The 18,560-nt window shown below is 53.6% G+C and overlaps 1 protein-coding gene across 18 annotated transcripts in view; it reads left to right on the forward strand.

Annotated features, from left to right (window-relative positions):
* The window catches only part of NMNAT3 (nicotinamide nucleotide adenylyltransferase 3), a 94,293-nt gene that overhangs the window by 26,403 nt on the left and 49,330 nt on the right, over positions 1-18,560 (forward strand). The window lies entirely within an intron of this gene.

Consider the following 18,560-nt stretch of genomic DNA (forward strand, 5'->3'; position numbering starts at 1 on the left):
GGAGGCAGGAGCAGGCGCAGGGGATCCTATCCCAGCAAACAGCTTCACTTCTCTGGGCCCCTGTTTGCTTGTCTACACAAGGCAGCGGTGCTAATTGGAATGGTATGTATCAAGCAGCCAGCAGCAGTGCCCATTAAATGGTGGGCAGGGACACTGTCCAGCCCCCATGCTAGCCTGACAGCATCCTTGTGCTCATCCACCCAGAGCCACTGAGCCTCACATGGGGGTCCCCCTGCATTTTGTGGGTACCTGATGATCACACCTCACGGGATTATGGTGGTCCTGTGACTGCCCCCCAACCTGGCCTGGTTCCAGGGTCTTTTCCAGGTGAGGCTTCCTCCCAGCATCACGTCCAGCCTGGGCTTTGGGGCCCCTAGGTGAGACCCTACAGAGAGGAGAACGGTGAGGCTGCATGCAGATCGCCGACGGTAGCGGGTTGCACATCAGAGTGAGATGGAAGGAGTAAGCTAGTGCACCCAGCATGCTGTGCGCCCCATAACACAGTGGGTGTCGTATGCACCAAGAGAAGGGAGGAGCTCCAGCCTCCGGTCATGAAGTCAGAGAAGGGAAATGCTGACTTGACCCTGACTTGACCAGTGCCTGTGTGTACTTGCACTGGAAGGTCACACAGGAGCCCATAAAGACGTTCAACTGTTAAAGAAAAACTTTCCAGTGAAACTGGAAAAATAAAGGTGATGCTGTTCTTATGAAGGCATTAGAATTCCTGTTATTTAATAACAGTTCAGTGATTTACAGATTAGCTCCATAAAATCATTTAGGTCTGGTTAATATTAATTATCTAGGCAGTTGAATTAAGATACAAAATGCTAAGGTCCGCAGCCATCAGGAGCTTAAGAGCCCTCCCTCTTTAGGTTAGAGCTTAGCCTTGCTCCCCGAGAGCTTGAGATTTCATTCCATCCTTGAGACACAGGCCGGGTTCTCAGGAGTGGATTCTCACCATTTCTGACCGGACAGCGGTGCAGAGTCATCCGCAGATGAAGTGCCCCACGTTATTGGCTCCACTCTCTTCATATCCCGGGCATCAGGCAGCCTTACTTCCTCCTCTCAGAGGAAACTCTGGCGTGTGAATCATTTGGCATGGGATGTGGAGAGTCCAGGGTGGGAGGTTGCACCCATTCTGCTTTGCTTTTCTTCTTCTCTTCAGATTTCTTGGAAATGTACTTTGAACTAAGTCCTCATAGTGAAACTACTTTGCAAAAAGCAGGGACTTCTTGTGAACTCAGACTTGAATGCACAGGGAGGGAGTCGCTTTATAACTCAAGAGTCTTTGCATTGCAGACATCTGCCGTGCCGCTATCTGCAGAGTATAGCATTATCTGTCCACTTTTTTTTTTTTATTTAAGACTTATTTACCTACTTGAAAGGTAGACTTCCAAAGAGAAAGAGAGAGAGAGAGAGAGATCTATCTTCCATCCACTGGTTCACTCCCCAAATGGTCTTAATGGCTGGGGCTGGACCATGCTGAAGCCAGAAACCTGGAACTGATGAGGGTAAGGGGGGAATTACCTTTTATTCCAGGTTCTTGACATGCACAAAAGCAAGCATTCTAAGTGCTGACATATAAGGTGAATGTTACTGAAAAGGTGAGAAAGCAAACACACACATACACGCACATACACACACATACACGGAAGCGTGGGTTGCTCCACGCAGAGAAATACCCATCATGAATGAGCAGTGGACCAGAAGATTTGCCCAACAGCAGAGGGGTGGGGGAGGGGAGACAGAAGGAAACATGTGGCAGCCCCTCCAGCTGTGGTCTGTGGCACAAGAGAGAGTGAGCCCCTCCCTGTTGTTGATATCTTTTATGAGGGATGTTGGGGGGGGGGGGGTCGGCTCTACAGGCGTGAAGTTACCTGGGAATTTTATGATACCTCCACTAATTCTGCAAGGAGTCCAATGTCCATATTTTCATGGTTCTCCTCCCAGGTTCCAGATAAAGCAAATGCATTCCAGGAAAGGGGGCATTTTGACTGACAAGTAGGAGACTAGAATTACACACGGCAGGGGTGGGAGGGAGGGGTTGTGACTTCCTGCCCAGCAGACCTGAACTAACTTCCAGCTGTTTATCCCACATCAGAACTCCATCTGGGTCTCCCCGTAGGTGGCAAGGACCCGAGCACTGGTCCATCATCCGCTGCCTTCCCAGGTGCATCGGCAGGGAGTTGGATAGGAACCAGAGCAGCTGGGACTTGAGCCGGTGCTCATATGGGACAGCGGCTTGAGAGGTGCCAGCTGACTGTGCCAGCCAGCACTTTGTCCCAGCGCTTCGCGTGGCCCAGCCTGAGCGGCCCTGCCCGTCTCAGGAAAGTAGTCCCACCGCGGGGCCCTGGACAGCTCTGCGCTCTTCTGATTTTCCAAAGCCTTTTCCTTTGCCAGTAGAAATGTTCACGCTGGATTTGACTAGAAAATTATTTTAGATCATTTGGGTGGTACCCAAAGGAGGAAGATTTTAGTTTTTTTGTTGTTGTTGTTGTTTTGTTTTTACTTAGGAAACTAGGCGGCAATTTTCCTGGGTTGCTTCTTGGAGCGTACTGCGCTGGGGAAATCAGATGTCCTCTGTGGTGAGAGGCGGGGTGGTGTCTTTTCCCTGAAGGGTTTTAGAAATCAGAGACCGGCTTCTGCCTTGGAGTGATGTCTGCCTCAAGGAGAATGGGATGGAGGCTGCCCCAGGGCCTTTGCAGCCTTAGCCGCCTCTGAAGGTATTACCTCTGTGGGAGGCGTCTTTGTCTCCTCCCGCTTGTCCCAGAGTATGAGGATTCCATGCCACGACACATTCATCACAAACCCTGAAAACCTGCTGTACCCGAGAGCTCGGGTTGTGAGGCAGGCTGGAGCGCTCAGCCCTGGGGCGGGACCCTGGGGTCGTGTGGCAGAGCGCCCGGCCTCCGCTCCCCCGCCCCTCCCTGCAGATGCACACCCTGGGAGGCAGCAGGTGATGGCCAAGGACTGGGCTCCCTGCTGCCCACGTGGCAGACCTGGACGGAGGCATCGGGGGACTACACCGGCAGATAGAAGGTTCTCTTTCTTTCTCAGATAGAGCGACTCTGCCTTTCAAATAAAAATAAACAAACTTTAAAAAAAAATCTTGTCCCTGAGTGGGGAGTTTGAGCTTGAGCCCTGACTCCAGCCGTGTAATTAACTTACTGTGTGACCCTGGACAAGCAACATCACCTCTCTGGTCTTCAGTCTTCATTTACAAAGTGGCGTTGGGGATTGGGTGGTTGGAGCCCAGGTTAGCCTTCTGCAAGTGGATGCACCACCCACAGGCGTATGTATTTTAGTACGCGTAAGCCTTCAGGATACACCATTCCCTGCTTAGGGAGAAATCCAGCTCCCAGTTGTGTGTATTTTCATGACAGTTTTTGTGAAATATGAGATTGAAATATGCTGCTTTTCTGAATCAGAAGATGTCAAAACTTTTTAAGATTTTCAGCAAATTGTGGGAAAACATACCTTGAAGCCTAAGCACTCCTCATCATATGGAGAGAGAGAGGACTGGTTCCTCACATTCAGCATAAGTGGTAATTTCACTAAGAGCCCTCACTGAGACGTGTTTGCAGAGATCTGCCAGCTGCAAGGCACTCTGCTCCGAGCGCATGCATTTCACATGGGCGTGACCCACACCCCTGCTTTAAGTCACCCTGAAGGGAACTGGGCACGTGGTTTCCGGTTGTCCAAAGACTGGGTCTCTGTTTTGGGGCCGTGGGACACACTCCCATTCCTCTCTTTGGTGCCCCTGCCTTGGGTACTGGGAGATCAGTGCGCATTTCCCCTAGCTATGAGACAGGGATTCGGAAAGTTCATGGAAATGTAGACCGTGAAAAGGGTTTGCTTGATTCCATCAATTTTGTACACAATAAACTTGTCTTTTAGTTCCATTTCTTCATGGCCTTTTTTAAAAAAAATAAACTGAGTTCTTTATTTTTTTTTTAAAGATTTGTTTATTTGTAAGGCAGAATTAGAGGGAAAGTAGAGGAGAAGAGAGAATGAGAGATCTTCCATCTGCTGGTTCAATCCCCAAACGGCCGCAACAGCCCTGGCACCAGCATCAGATACGTGGTGCAGGGGCCCAAGGACTTGGCCCGTGTTCCACTGCCTTCCCAGGCGCGTTAGCAGGGAGCTGCATCAGAAGTAGAGCAGCTGGGACCGGAACCAGTGCTCATAAGGCATACCAGCATCGTAGGCGGCAACCCAACCCGTTCTCCCAATGGAACAGGACAATGCTGGTCCTTTTCCATGAACTTTTTGAAGCACCCTCTATGAAAATTAATGCCCGACTGCGTTAATCCAAAGCAGTGTTTCAGATGGGACTCTTAGCCCAAGAGACAGGTTGCACATGGCCTTGGTGTGAATTGCGGAGCAGGGGCTAGCGACTTTGCCCCACTCCGTGAAACACACAAGAAGACAGCCGGGCTGGTGGCATTGGCTGCAGACTGTGTGGCATTTCTCTATTTTTAGATACAAGCATGGAACACCCTCAGTGAGCTTGGTGTGAATGCCAGGGTTTCCCTGGCCCTGGCCCTGTGGCAGGAGCCGCCAGCCATCTCCGCACACTGCACGGCCCTCCCCGGGGCTCCATTACTGTGGGCCTCCTGTTCACCAGGCACAGTTCTCACAGCACATTTTTATTGCATTTTCTTAGTTTTTGTTTCTTAAAACTACAGAAAGAGCCCATGCTTAGGGGAAATGCGCATCTGTAAAGTAATTTAAGAAAGTACAAGTCTGGGACCAGCACTGTGGCATAATGGGCAAAGCCTCTGCCTGTGATGCTGGCATCCCATTTGGGCACTTGTTCGTGTCCTGGCTGCTCCACTTCCAATCCAGCTCTCTGTAGTGCACCTGGGAAGGCAGTAGAAGATGACCCAAATGCTTGGGCCCCTCTCCCACGTGGGAGACCCGGAAGGAGCTACTGGCTCTTGTTTTCCACCTGGCCCAGCTCCAGCCATTGCCATTTGGGGAGTGAACCAGTGGATGGAAGACCTTTCTCTCTGTCTCTACCCCTCTCTGTCTGTAACTCTACCTCTCAAATAAATAAATAATTCTTTAAAAAAGAAAAGAAAAGAAAACCCACATCTGTGCACACCTCCTGCTATCCCAGCAAACCCAGCCTTCCCTGGGAGTAATGACTTACTATTTGATGTGCACCTGATAATGAGTTCAAGTGTATTTATGCATTTGGTGCATATCTTCCATCTGCTGGTTCACTCCCCTAGTGGCTGCAGCGATGGGAGCTGGGCTCATTCAAAGCCAGGAGCCAGGAGCTTCCTCCAGGTCTCCCACACGGGTGCAGGGACCCCAGAACTTTGGCCATGTTCCATGCTTTCCCAGGCCATGGTCAGGGACCTGGATCGGAAGTGGAGCAGCCGGGACTCAACCAGTGCCCACAGGCATGCCTGCGCCTCAGTCCAAGGCTTAGCCTACTATGCCACAGCGCAGGCCTCCATGAAGCCTGTGAAGACTCTCTATACACAAGGTTTTCAAAATTCTTTGGCACCAAAATGAATTTGTCCTTTAATTCCACTTTCCACAAACCTCTCAAGATTGATGTATTTGAAAGGCAGAGTGACAGAGAGAGAGACAGAGGCAGTGGTCTTCCTTCTGTTGCTTCACTCCTCAAATGCTCATAACAGCCAGGGCTGGGCCAGGCCAAAGCCAGACAGCAGGAGCCTGGGACTCCATCGTGGTCTCCCACATGGGTTGTAGGGCCCCAGTTACTGGGCCATCTTCCACTGCCTTCCCAGGCCCATTAGGAGGAAGCTGGATTGGACACGGAGTAGCTCAGACTTAAACCAGCCCTCAAATACGGGATGCTAGTGACAGCTTAACCCACTTCTCCACAATGCTGGCCTCCACACGCATTCTGAAGTATCCCTGTATATTGCTTTTATTGACTACAGCAGCGTGGCCTGCTTTGTTGAAACTGCATGATGTGATACTGTCTGCAACCTGCATATTTTTTTACCCAATATTTACTCATTAATAATCTCCCACATCAGGGCCGGCTCACTTGGTTAATCCTCCGCCTGCGGCGCCGGCATCCCATGGGGTGCCAGTTCTAGTCCAGGTTGCTCTTCTTCCTGTCCAGCTCTCTGCTGTGGCCCAGGAAGGCAGTGGAGGATGACCCAAGTGCTTGGGCCCTGCACCTGCATGGGAGACCAGGAAGAAGCACCTGGCTCCTGGCCTTGGATTGGCATAGCTCCGGCCATAGCGGCCATTTGGGGGGTGAACCAATGGAAGGAAGACCTTGCTCACTGTCTCTTATCTGTCAAATAAAAAAAAATAATAATCTCCCACATTGGTACACATAGAGATATGTCACTCTTTTTCGCAGTCACACAGCCCTGCGTGGCGTTTCACCGTTCTTTAGGTAGACATTTTGACTTTTTGTGATTTCCAATAAGGCTTTCGAGAGCAGCCTGCTAACATCTGCTTGCCGACATCTGGCAGTGTTTGTTAATAATTACCCTGCGTTTGTCTGAAGGTGTGCTCCCTGACACACACACACACACTCACACACTCACACACTCACACACACTGTGAGGTCCATTGGGGGAAGCTGACCTGCTCCTGCTCCGCCCACTCCCTTCACACCTCCCTGTCCAGATGTTACCTGTAAGAACTATAGATTTGTCCACACGTCATCAGCCTCCTGCTTCAGGAGGGCACATTGCCCAGAGCCGGCAGTTGGCTGCCTTTTTTTTTCTTTGTAACCCATGCTTGCATTCAGCTGCCTCACAGCCCGCTCAACTAGAGTCAGGGGGTTGACGTCTGCCACACGCCATCAAAGAACCGCAGGGCTGCTTCTGCAGGTACTGCAGCTCTTCCCTCCAACGCCCTGTGCATCAGTCTCCCAGGGATATGGTTAACACCTTACCACGAGCCCAGCAGGTTTTTTTTTTTTTTAAAGTATTTGTTTCTTTCTTTAACAGAGAAGGAGAGCTCTCATCTGCTGATTTACTCCTAAAAAGCCTGCTGCAGCCAGGCCTGGGCCGGGAGCTGGGAATTCAGACCAAGTCTCCCGTGTGGGTGTCTTGGACCTGATTACTTACACCGTCACCACTGCCTCCCAGGGTCCGCGTCATTAGCAGGAGGCTGGCGAGGAAATGGATCTGGAACTCAAGCCTTGTGGAACGCAGGCACCCTGACCAGGGACCATCCAGGAGGCCAAATGCCCATCCCAAACTTGGTGGTTTATGACAACCGAGATTGTTTCCTCACAGGTCCTAAATTAGCACCCTGGGCCAAAGTCAAGGTGTCAGCAGGGCCACAATCCCAGAGGCTCGGTCAGAGAACCTGGTCCTTGCCTCTTCCAGGTTCTGGGGCTGCTGGCATCCCTTGGCTCATGGCCGCATCTCTCCAGTCTTCAAGGCTGGTGTCTCCACATGTCCTCTCTCTCTGCGTGACCCCGCCCTTTGCCTCCCTCTTATGTGGATGCGTGTGATTGCACTTAGCCCCACCCCATCATTAGTCACATCTGCAGAGACCTTTGGTTTGGTTTTAAATATATTAACACGTACATGTATCCTATGCATGTACAGTACATGTAACAGTTAAGTGTTAGGACCTGGTATCTTTGGGGAACATTATTCAGCCTGCCACAATGGGATTTTTCAATCTCTTTTCCAATATACAATTAAAAGGAACCAGTGGGGTTGGGCAGCGCTGTGGCATAGCAAGTAAAGCCGCCGCCTGCCGTACCAGCATCCTATGTGGGCGCTGGTTCTAGTCCCAGCTGCTCTACTTCTGATCCAGCTCTCCACTGTGGCCTGGGAAAGCAGTAGAAGATGGCCCAAGTGCTTGGGCCCCTGCACCTGTGTGGGAAACACAGAAGAAGCTTCTGGCTCCTGGCTTCAGATCGGTGCAGCTGCAGCCATTGTGGCCACCTGGGGAGTGAACCAGTGGGTGGAAGACCTCAGTCTCCGTCGCTGCCTCTCTGTAGCTCTTTCAAATAAATCTTAAAAAACAAAAAAGGCAATGGAGGTTGCTGGGCACTATGAAAGTATTTTAACTTCCTGTAGGGGTAATTTTGGATATTTCCTTTGAACTCTTTGGAAGAATGTGTTTTTGTTTATCTAGAAGACAGAAAAATATTATTTTGCTCTGTGCATTGAAAAATTGGCTAGAAAGGTGAGGTGGCAGAGTCAGGTTCAGACAGAACATCTCTGGCTGACCAAGCTCCTTAACCCAGAGGTTATATGGCACAAGGTTCTTCCCATTTGAATTGAGAAATGTGTGTGCTGTGGGATAGTGTGCACGCCCTGGACAGACACGAGCTGAGAAGCCATCTGCTGTTCCACCTTCCTTCCTGCAGAGCAAACCATAGGATGCTTTTCTTCAACCTGCCCAGAGGGCCCCACAGGTACTCTGCTGTGGTTAAGAGCAGTGGTGGGTGTCGGGCAGCATTGGAGACCTAAGGCCAAGAGAAGTGTGTGCTCCTCAGACGCTTAGCAACAGGAGTAGCCAAGGGTGAGGTTCACGAACACACATTTAACTGGCAGAATCCCTCTGCCCCTTCAGACTCTCCAGCGCTTGCCACGAAAGGCCCATGCAGCAGGGCCCTGGCCATGCCCTTGCACGGGAATGTGCATTGTGGATGTCTTACACGCCCATTCCCCAGGTCCAGAGCAGACCTGCATTGCTCAGCATTATCGTGCATTCTCGGATTTAGTCCAGAACACCCCACATCACAGTCTGTTTCAGCGGAACTCTGACATCAGGACAGCAGTGGGAGCCTGCAGACCAGACAGGTGGAGAACATACGTCTCCGTAGAGAGGTCCCCAGGCACATGGGGGTGGGCAGGGAAATGGATGCTAGCAGCCTAGGGTCCTGAGGCATCTTCATGGTTGCCCCACATCACATTCCCATGTCACAGTGTCCAGGATGGTGGGTGGGGGGGGAGAATGCAGACAAGTTCTGGTCATCGCTGTCAGCTTTTCATCAGCTGGATGGAGAAAGCTACCCCAGAGGCCTCCACGCACTTCCTGTTGCATCTCATTGGCCAGAACTGGGTCACATGCTCATGTCTGACCATTCACTGGCTTGGGATGGGACCACCGTGGTGAGTGAGTTGCCATAGTTTGTCTGGATCTGCAACTCTTGTCCCTAATGCAACACAAAATTGAGGTTTTCCAGCCAGGAGAAAGGTGGGTCACCGTGCCACAGAAAGGGCCAGCAGCTTCTCCTTGGTCACATCACACTTCCTTTGCGACCTCTGCTCGTGGACGACAGCCTAAATCATTTTATTTCAGCCCACGTTGTATTTTATACTTAATTATTACTTCATCGATTTAGTAAGGTCATCCCTATTGGTGAACTCATGTGAATCAGAAAAGCCTAAGGGTTGAAGCCTCACTGTCCTAATTGTGGAGCCGACACCTGCAGCATCTGCCCGGCTTCTCCCTGACGTGGGTGGGCGTAGGGCCTCTTTAGTTCCTGTGGCTGGACTGGATTCTAGCTCCACTCATCGACTTGACACCAGCCCCACCTCCTGGGCCCAGGCCCCTCCTCCACCTGAATGCCCGGGCAGCTGCTCTCCTCCAGCTGCAGGGCAGAGGGCCCCTGGCGTGGCACTCGCAGATCTCTCATGATGGGCTGGCAGAAAAAGTCATCAGCCAAGGTGTGGCACTTGCTGCACTGGTTCTTGAGAAACCAGAGGAGTTGAACTAATCTCTCTGCTGGTTTTAAAAGTCATCGATAGTAAGGAAAGATGATGTCTTACTGTGCTGGAGGGAGCCTGGTGCAGGTCAGCTGGAGTGCTGTGTATAAGTTGCTGGGCACTTGTACAAGGCTTCTTCCACTGCTCAGCCCATGCACCAGTGAGCCAGAAGGCTGGCTCCATCAAGTCCTTGACTCTGTGCTGGGCACGGCTGGATGCCTTCAGATACGCAGTGTCTTGATTCCTCCTGCTCTTACCAGGACAGGTGGAGTCTGTCGTGGACAGTGATGTCTTGACAAGGCTACATGAGCTGTCCTCCCTGACTGTGTGATGGGAAGCTTCCTCTTCCAGTTAAGGAGGTGGAAGGAGGTGTAGTCCTCAGGTGGCCGCGTGGTTCCTGATGCTTCCACAGGTCCTCAGCTCACAGAGCTCTGAAGGGCATCCTTAAGGTCGCAAAGCTTGTGAATGCTGTGCGTTTTCCACTCCACGGATCTCCAAGTGCAAGCCTAGTTCAAGGCCAGAAACGGCACCTCCATTCTTGTTGCTGTTTGAGTACACATGTGCTTGTATGGAGAGATGAACAGGGCATGCTCTAGTTTGTCTGTGTAGGGATACAGACTCCAGGTGTTGCTATGAGCTGCCTACCACTCTGGTCTAACTTCCAGCCAACACAATACCAATTGTGCACAACAGTATAGCTTGGACCCACTCAGTTAAATATTTTAATTAATCACAGCTCCAAACCGGGCTCTGGTCTGCTCTGACTTCATAGATCATTGCCCAGATCTGCAGTTATCTGTGCATCACCATAGCAGTCTACTCAGCTTACAATTTTAGAGGGAATTAGATTACGTGAGACTGGAGAAAATGGCCATGGACTTGGTTCTGTTGTGTCCAGTGATGTCCCCATTAGCCTGACATACAGGGATGAGAGTGAGCCTGGTGTTGACAGGATAGAAAGCACTTTGGTGGAGCAGACAAGGGGAGGGTGCCGGAGGGGAGGGGACGAGACTGGGGAAACAGGTGGTGACTGGTTGGATGCCATGCAAGGAGTCTCAGCATTACCCAGAATGAGATTGGGAGGCAGGGGGACCAAGCACATGGAAAGATCCCTCGGGAAGCTGTGTGGCAGGTGGATTATAGGAGGCGCGACTGGAGACAGAACTCAGGCAGTGGCTGCACAGTTTGAGGGCGATGGATGATAAAGATGTTGCCGAGGTGGAATGGACAGCCTGTCGAGGCCGGGGAGAGGGAAGAGCCCCGAGGGCTGCCAGTTTTGTGATTGGGCTGTAGTGCCGTCCCTGCTGTCATGAACAGTTGCTTCTGCATTTCGCTGCCACACAGGGAAGCCCCCAGGGCTGCAGAGGGCAGGGAACTGCTTTCCCAACACTGAGTGTGGGTCTGGTGCCCCCCCACCCCGGGCCCCCACTGGACTAGAGCTGGGAACCCAGGCAGGGACCCTGGGCAGGGACCCCAGAGTAGGCATGGGCAGATGCTGGGACAGGAGAGTGCAATCAAATGATGCTGCTAAGGTGGGAGTGAGGAATTGGGATCCTGTAATGAGGCCTCCCCAAGGCAGCAGGTGCCGTTTATGGGGTGAGAGCAACATTTCAGTTCAGAAGGGAGCTGGCACCCCAGATCAGGAGGCCAGAACTCCGCAAGGGGCAAGACAGCAAACCGGACAAGGCAATGCCAGGTATTGGAAGCCAGCGTGGGGATGGAAGGGTGGAGGGTGGAGGGCTCTGCTGTTTTGGTCTGGGAGTTATTTCTTCCCTTGCTGCTTTGTCCTGCTTCAGCCTAGACCCTGCTTTGACGAGGCCGTCGCCCACTGGCTCCTGTTGATCTACTCTCGCTTTTATTTTGTCCCTCAGTGAAGAAGGTGAATATTCCTGTATTCAGCTTCCACTCTACACTGGACCCTGTGGAATCCCTGCCCTTGGGGATTTACAGTGATCGAGGCAAGAAAAGAGAGAGGGCTCACAAAGTGGAATGGGCACGTGGTGCCTTTAAGAGGTCAGAGGAGGGAGCCCTGGGCCACCAGAGGGTGCTCTGCAGAAGTGTTGGTTTGGAAGAGACCCTGGCAGCCTGGGAAGCGGTATAGATAGAGGTGGAGGAAGCAGGAACTCTTCCAAGCCACAGCAGAGAGCGGCAGGTAGCCCCAGCCTGATGAGTGTGTGGAGCACACGCAGAGCGGGAGGGGTGGCTGGAGACTCGTAGGAGAGGCAGAGGGAAGCCAGAGTCCTGATACCAGATGAAGGACACAGCCTAGCGGATAAACGTCAGTGGAGACCAGACGCCTCCACAGCGCATCACTGGGTTGGCATAAGCGCCCAGATTTTATCCAGAGCCTGGGGCATGGTAAACACTCAGTCGTTTAGCACATTAGTTTGAGTGATGGAACCAACTCCAGGGCTGGCTGATCTGCTTAGCTTCCTACAAATGGAATGGATTAGGGCCAAGTTGATGGTGGGAATGTGATTCCAGAGCTTCTCTCCTGTAGCAAATACAGGAAGCTTTACCGGAGTCAGTGGGGGCCGTGAAGCCCACGACGGTTGTTCCCCTCGGGGAGCAGCAGTGCACGCTGGTGTGGGCCCATTTGCACGCTGGGACCACCACCCTGTCCCTTGTTCAGCCTGAGCTCCCGTGTTGAGCTCCTTCTCTGTCCTATGTGATGGCCCTGGCCTTTGATAGCCCTCCGTGCTGCTGCACTGCCCTGCTGGTGGGGGGGCGAGGACCGGGGTCACCAGAGTTGGTTTCTCTTGTTGGCAGCACAGCCACCCTTAACTGATAACGCCCAGCTAGCGAATCCTGCGGCAGGGCAGGGTCTCTGCAGTGGTGGGAAGTGAGGACCTTACATAGGGACTATTGGCCAGACTTGGAGCAGTGGTGACGGGTGAGATGTCACAGCTGAGTGGCAGCTTTGTCCCGGGCGTGACTGGGTGCGGACACTCACAGAGCAGGTTTGGAGGGGAGTGGATCGTGTTTTACACACGGGGAAAGGGAAGGAGCCAGGTGGTGTTCATGGGTGTTCATGGGTGCCGCTCGTGGGTGCACTTCCGTGACATTCATGACAATTCCAGGAGGTGTGTGTGTGATTATCTCCACTTCCCATTCAGGTCCCTGAGGCTCAGGGTGGCTGCTTAAGCCAAGGCTGCTGACCCTCCACCTGCAGCACAGCCCGGTTCTCCTTTCCAGCTCAGTGTAGCTGCGTGCAGTCTGAGGAAGTGACACGCGCCCCCTGGAGGCCAAGTGTAAAGTTGCTGATGAGGGATCGTCCCGCGCTCTCTGCAACAGGGACTGAGGAACTGGCGGCACCCTAGGTAGAGGCTGACCTATCCTCTTGAGTTCTGGCTTGAGGGACAAGACACAGAGCAGAGCCCCCAGCCAGCTGGAATGGGCGTGCAATATGAGCGTGCAATACACTTTCATTGTTTCAAGCCACTAAGATTTGGGGGTTACTTGTTCATGCAGCTCACCTGGCTTGCTAATACATGTAGTCACAGTCACTCAAGAAGTGCTGATTGGCTGTGATTCCATGTACTTCTGCCTCGTTATTTTTTTAAAGATTTATTTATTTGAAAGGCAGAGTTACAGAGAGGCAAATGACCGCAACAGCCGGAACTGGGATGATCAGGAGCCAGGAGCTTCTTCTGGGTCTCCCACGTGGGTGCAGGGGCCCAAGGACCTGGGCCATCCTCTACTGCTTTCCCAGGCCATAGCAGAGAGCTGGATCAGAAGTGGAGTGGCCGGGACTCACCATAGCGCCAGCCCTGAAGCTCTGCACTTGACCTTGCAAATGCAGCCCTACCTGGCATTGGCTTAATAACAAGGCAGAGGAGCCAGCACTGTGATACAGTGGGTAAAGCCACTGTCTGCAGTGCCAGCATCCATAAAGGCACTGGTTCGAGTCCTGGCTGCCCCCTTTCCAATCTAGCTCTCTGCTATGGGAAAGCAGTTAAAGATGGCCCAAGTCCTTGGGCCCTGCACCCACGTGGGAGACCCAGAAGAAGCTCCTGGTTTCAGATCAGCCCAGCTCCGGTTGTTGTGGCCATTTGAGGAGTGAGCCAGCAGATGGAAGACCTCTCTCCCTCTCCCTCTCCCCTCTCCCCTCTCCCCTCTCCCCTCTCCCCTCTCCCCTCTCCCCCCTCCCCCCTCCCCCCTTCCCTCTCCCCCCTCCCCCCTCCCCCCTCCCCCCTCCCCCTCCCCTCTCCCTCTCCCCTCTCCCCTCTCCCTCCCTCTCTCTCTCTCTCTCTCTCCTCTTCTGCCTCTCTGTAACTCTGCCTTGCAAATAAAATAAATAAATCTTAAAAAAAAAAAAAGACTGCAAGGAAAAGAAGAGTCGAGCCTCAGATTTGGGTGTCACCTACACAGCTGCGGTAGGGGTGGAAAGAAAGGCCTAGGGATTTAGCCTGTGGGCTTGGGGGCGAGGCACCTCTCAGGTCCTCTCTCCCACTGGTTTGTGGTCAGCTCCACGTGGCCGGCTGGTAGGTAGCCTATCACTGCTGCTGCCTGCAGGGCTGGGTTCAGAGACATTGGCTTGAGCTTGTTGACAGCTGCACGCTCGTAACGTTGCTCAAAGCTTCCTAAGTTCTGAAGCCTGGAAATAGGCCAAGTGGCTGGAGGTTCTGCTCACTTGCAACTGTTTGAGCATTGTGTCCTCAGATTGCACATTGAGTGACTCGATGTTGAGGCACAGCTGTTATTTGCAAAAGACCCACCTAGGAACGTAGGCTTCTTGCAAAATGATGGCGCTTCATTTTTGTCAAGTATCAGAGAACCATTAAACTGCCAAGCCATATGGCCAGTGCCCACTTGAAGCAGAGAGCGGCGGCGTACCGTAGTGAGTCTGTTTGGGGAGGAAGGAGATAGGACAGTGTCTGGTTTTTGTGATCGGCAGAAAAGCAGATTCACGGCTGCGCGTTTCTGCCTCCTGGAGTCCTGAGTAAGGATTTTTCCTCCCGTGAAAAATTCATGAAAAATGATGTTCTGGTAGATTTTTGTTTCCTAAGGTGTATTTTCCCTTTTCAAACAACATCTTTTGGAGTTTCTGCATGCAAAAATAGGTTTCACTGGGGCAACAGAAGCTCCCAGAAGTTTACCTACTTTTTCATTTCTTTATGTACTAACTCAATAAGCATTCATTCGGTATCAATAAGCCATTAGAATTAGAGTAAGCTGATTATGGTATAAAAATAGGAAGTAATGGTGGCTTAGATGGTCACCCCTTCCATTACAGAAACTTGGGGGGTGGGCAGTCCACGGATGGTATGGCTGCTCCAGGGGCCTGGTTTTCTCTTGGCTTGTTCTCCATCAAGCTGGAGTTGGTCCTTATCCTCTGGGTCCAGCAAAGTTGCCAAACTCCAGCCATCACGTTCCAGGCAGCAGGAATGGAGAAGAGGAGAAAGACATGCCTTTCTCTCTCTCTCTCTCTCTCTCTCTCTCTCTCTCTCTCTCTCTCTCTCTTTATAGGCAGAGTTAGACAGTGAGAGAGAGAGAGACAGAGAGACAGGTCTTCCTTCCGTTGGTTCACCCCGCAAATGGCCGCTACGGCCGGCGCGCTGCGCCAATCCGAAGCCAGGAGTCAGGAGCTTCCTCCTGGTCTCCCATGTGGGTGCAGGGTCCAAGCACCTGGGCCATCCTCCACTGCACTCCCAGGCCACAGCAGAGAGCTGGCCTGGAAGAGGAGCAACCTGGACAGAATCCAGCGCCCCAACCAGGACTAGAACCCGGGGTGCTGGTGCCGCAGGTGGTGGATTAGCTAAGTGAGCCGCAGCACCAGCCTGCCTTTCTCTTTTAAGGAGAGTTCCTGAAGTGTCACCTAACACCTGCCTCCAAAGATCGCTGGCCAGCCCTTCGCCACCTGGCCTTGCCCCACTGCTATGGAGGCTGGGAAGTGCGGACAAGGGTTCTGGGTCCTGAGGGGTCACAGCAGACTCTGGCCCACCTGCGGTCCCAGGGTTGGTTGTTAATGCGCGATCCAAGCCCCCTGGAGGGCAGGGCACATTCCCCCCTCGTCTGTAAGGTAGGCACACGGCAAGCTGGTAGGTCGCCTGGTTAATTCTCCACTGCTTTGCCTTCATGGCAGGGCCCAGGCACTTCTCTCCCTCGACCTCTTGTTCTGCCTTCCCTGCGGCCAGCTGGCAGCTAGCTGCCGTTGGGGGTGTGTGTGTTCATCATCAGAAGGCTACTGCTGGCGGCCTGGCCTGAGGCTGCCCTCGTTAATTCCTGGGGTGGCTGATGCTCAGAGCCAAGTGTGAAGGCTGGTGCTGGACTGCAGGCTGCGGCAGCGGGAGGGGCTGGCCTTCCCAGAGCACTCTCCCCTGGTGACGTCTCCCAGGCCATGCTGGCGCAAGGGCGCTGCTGAGGGCTGCCAGGGTTTACTCGTGGGCGACTAGAGAAATGGCAGGTGTTTTTTTTTTTTTTAAGATTTATTTTTATTTATTTGAAAGGCAGAGTTAGATCTTCCATCTGGTGGTTCACTCCCCAAGTGGCTGCGACAATGCCAGGAGCCTGCAGCGGCTCAGCTGGCTAGGCCACAACGCTGGCCCCAGGGGTGTTTTTCAAACAAGGTAGAGAAACATCTGGAAGCAGGCAAAGGGGTGGTGAATTATGTGTTAAGCAGAAGGAAAGGCAAAGGACAGGAGCTGACACGGCTGCAAACCCACTAGGGGCCAGGTGCTGAGGGGGAGGGGCCCGCCTGTAACCCTGGTGGGTGCTCTAAGCAGTATAGGTCGGTCGTCATCTCCATCTTCCGCGGGGCTCTCGGGGGCTTGGAGACGTCGATGGGGTTCCTGCCCAGAACACAAGCCCCAGCCGTTGCCTTCTAGGTGTGCAATGTCTAGAGCACGGCGCCCAGCCTGGCCCCCCGTAACCCCATCTCCTCCTCAGCGCAGCCACTGCCATTAGTCCCCAGCTCAGGAGCGTGGGACTGCGGGAGCCCCCCTCCCCCCTTTGCCCGCCTTTGTTCCCAGCAGGTGCCACACGCCCATAGCAACACGGCACGGCCCAGCCAAGTTGGAATGAAAGAAGTAGCGGAGTCGCCATCAAGCTTGATTGCCCTGGAGAAGGCGACCGCTTCTCACAGATGGAAGCGATGTCCCCGGGTGTTGAAAAATGTGGTCGTCAGCCCCACAAATACAAACCGTGGCTCTTGTTGTCTGAGATGGGGAGTCCGGTCCAGAGGGCCGTGTGATGAAAGATGTTTGTGGAACCCATTTCCGTGCTGCCGGGAGCCCTCTGCTTTATGTCTGTAATATATAAACGGGCTGTTGGCAGCCCCGTCCCCAGTCCCAGGCTGCGCTCACTGCGCACGCAGGGTAAATTGACTGCTTCCCATGCGGTGAGCACCCGTGTGTTCCTGCTGCAGCCACGGCACCTCGCCTGCGGGGCTGGCCCGTGACGAAAGGGCCCAGGGGCGCCCCCTGACCCAGAGCTGAGTACCTGTGGGCCGTTGGCGAGCCGGGTGAGATAGAGCATCAGCGAAGGCTGTCTTTGGGAGAGCCTGCCTCTCCCAAAGGGATGAGCCACGCCACTTTGTCCTGTCCGAGGCGCATCTCAGGCTGGAGGACACAGTGGCTGCATACTTCTGGGCTCAGAGGGGAGGGCCGCACACCTGCACCATGTGTGCAGAGGCAGAAGCACTAGCAGAGCGGTTAAGATGCCAGCCGGGATGCCCAAATCCCCGTATGGGATACCCCACTAAGGGAGCATTTGCACCACTCGCTCTATCTGAATCCAGATCCCTGCAAGGGTTGCACCTGTTTAAAATCCTCCAGAGGGCCAGCGCACAGCTCACTAGGCTAAACCTCCGCCTGCGGCGCCAGCACCCCAGGTTCTAGTCCTGGTCGGGGCGCTGGATTCTGTCCCGGTTGCCCCTCTTCCAGACCAGCTCTCTGCTGTGGCCCGGGAAGGCAGTGGAGGATGGCCCAAGTGCTTGTGTCTTGCATCCGCTTGGGAGACCGGGGGGTGGGGGGGCACCTGGCTCCTGGCTTTGGATCGGCGCAGCGCACCGGCCGTAGCAGCCATTTGGGAGGTGAACCAATGCAAAGGAAGACCTTTCTGTCTCTCTCTCTCTAACTCTGCCTGTCAAAAAAAAAAAAAAAAAAAAAAAAATCCTCCAGAGGCTCCTCCTCACCCACAAGGTAAAATTTAACTCTGCCAACCCTGGGGGCCTGGGCAAGCCTCCCCCTCCGGCAGCCTCATCTCCTGGGCTCTGCTCACCCCAACATGCTCTCTGCCCACTCGTTGCCCACCTTCAGCCACCTCGTCCGGTTTCCAGGCCTTGGCCTCACTGCTGCGGTGACTGTGTGCATTCCCTGTGTGTGTCTGCTGTGAACGAAGTGTCGCCTCCCACTGCAGACAGCACGGGGTTTCTGCTCAGCAGAGGCCTGCAGCCAAGGCGGGGGTGGGGCTGCATCCCTTAAGAGGCTCTGGGCCAGTCCGTTTTTGCCTCATGCAGCATCTGTCTGCAGCCACTGAAACTCTGGTTGGTGGTTCCTCCAGGCTTAAACCGAATAACCCAGCATGCCCTCCCATCTCAGGGGCCTTCGTTCACTCACACGTGCAGTCCCTTCTCCCGTAGGTGCTACCCCAGGCTCCGAGGACAGGGGCGGGGGCATCTTCAGGAGTCACAGTTCAGCCCCTCGCATCGTGCTCGGAACCCTGGCCTTGGGGGGTCCGTGTGTTGAGAATCTCTCCCGCAGAGGGCTTGCTTGCCAAGGTCGGGGGCCACACGTGCTTTTCTTTCTGGTGTAGTCCAGCGCCCGGCAGAGGACCTGGCCATGAGTAGATGCTTTGTGCAAAGCTGCCCTGCGGGTAGATGGAAGGAAGGCAGCTGTGGAGAGACGGGATGGTCTGAAAATGTGCAGGGGGCAGGCAGCA

Source organism: Oryctolagus cuniculus, chromosome 4, assembly GCF_051225735.1.
Source record: "Oryctolagus cuniculus isolate XC-2025 breed Fujian yellow rabbit chromosome 4, ASM5122573v1, whole genome shotgun sequence".
NCBI lineage: Eukaryota > Metazoa > Chordata > Mammalia > Lagomorpha > Leporidae > Oryctolagus > Oryctolagus cuniculus.